A 1,721-nucleotide genomic window follows, 5' to 3' on the forward strand; every position below is an offset into this window, starting at 1 on the left:
GGTCTTGGTGGACCAGGGAGTGGTATTCTGTTGTTTTCTTCACTGCTCTTCAAGCCAAAAATGAGGTCTGATAAATCATCAACATTTTACTCTTCTGTCTTCAGAAAACTTAGGGAGCAGATAAGCAACATTGAGATAGAGCTGGAGAAAATATTTTCAACACCTGTTACTGCTTCCATAGAAGAGGCTCCTGCAGACTCAGCAACTCCTGAACTCATTGCAACGATTGTCCTTGGTGTTCTGCTAGCCTGCACCCTCACAGCCTTCCTGGCATTCATACTTTTTACTATAAAAAAGAAAAGGTACAAATAGTTTAACAATCTCATTGAGACTTACAACTATTAAGTTTGCTTTAAATGTCAACTTGAAAAATACCTATCTGATAAATTACTGGTATTTGCATGTATTGCAAAAGAGTAGCTATAAATCAAACAGCTTGGTGTTGTACTGTGGCTGTTAGACACACTATATGTAACTGGCAGTGTGTTTGTTTCCTCTTGTGTTTGTCGCACAGCAACAGCAGAAACAAATACTTTTAAAAACAGAGAAACGTGGATAGCAGAAATTTTAGCTGTGAAGAGGAGCACAAGTAGCTGTAAAATAACCACATCCTCTAACCCCAAGAATGCTGAAATCAAGGGAGGTTTTGCTGCTAACTTCGGTGGCAGCAGGACCAAGTAATAGAGGAAAACAGATGGTAGCAGGTATTTACTCTGTGCTACCATTCTGGAAAAATAGGAAATACTCCAAACTAATCCCCAGAATAATACTGAAAATATATGTTGTGTACTAAAATTATGACACAAGTACTTCATGTTCCATTTTTAAAACAACTGTAAAGCAATCTTCAAAAAGAATTAACAATTCTCTTGTATTTATCATTTTCAGAAAGTCTGAGAAACAGCATTTGGCCAAGAAGCAAGCTGAAATTGTGGAGGGTATTGATAATCCTTGTGCAACTGACAAAAATGGAAGTCTGAATAGCTTAGAGAAACTAGAGCACACGAAAAATGTGTAAGTAGAGTGCTGGTATCACAAAATTATAAAAAATAGCATATTGAAAGATGCAGTTCTAGTTTATTCTTTTAACATCGGATTTTCCTTGTACCTTTCCCTAGTTCATAGGTCAATTGATTTTTAAGAACCCTTACAATTTTAAGTTAAAAACTCTACACCTGAAGGAAGCTAATACCTTTTAATCTTGTATTGAAAATGACAAGGCCAAATTCCTACTTACTCTTTAGCAGTTGTTAAGCCTTCAGGATACAAGAAGCTACTGAATGTTCCCCTGGGTAAAATCCCAGTAATTTTGCGATCAGTGTAGATGCTACTCTCAGTTATAGAGATTTCTTTTGTCACTTTACTATATTTGCAAGCTCCAGGTGTTAGGAATTCTCTTAACTGTCTTTCAGGAAAACGGAAATGATAGCGTTTAGCAACCTGGAGGACACCAATGGAGGTGATGATGACAAAGACATACTTGAGGCTGATGAAAAATGGAGTTACCTTGAGACAGTAGATAGCAACAGTAAACCTGAAGAAAATATAGCATCTGAAGGAGCTTCTGAACCTAGAAACGTAGGTGCCGAGCCCACTGCAGTATTTGTAACAAAATGGGTAATCACCTCTTCGATTGCAAGCAATGGCATGAGAAGTATCATTATTAATCAAATAACTGAAAGAATTGCAAAAAAAAAAGGTGATGGAACTTAAAAAAAAAA

The 1,721-nt window shown here is 36.7% G+C and overlaps 1 long non-coding RNA gene across 1 annotated transcript; it reads left to right on the top strand.

The window, feature by feature from the left end:
* The first annotated feature begins 262 nt into the window (after positions 1-262).
* On the top strand, positions 263-1,452 carry LOC127383220 (uncharacterized). Its single transcript, XR_007889131.1, has 3 exons — positions 263-302; positions 889-1,014; positions 1,413-1,452. It is a non-coding gene; the product is annotated as an uncharacterized LOC127383220 (long non-coding RNA).
* Positions 1,453-1,721: the final 269 nt, after the last annotated feature.

Source organism: Apus apus, chromosome 3 (genome assembly GCF_020740795.1).
Source record: "Apus apus isolate bApuApu2 chromosome 3, bApuApu2.pri.cur, whole genome shotgun sequence".
Lineage (NCBI taxonomy): Eukaryota > Metazoa > Chordata > Aves > Apodiformes > Apodidae > Apus > Apus apus.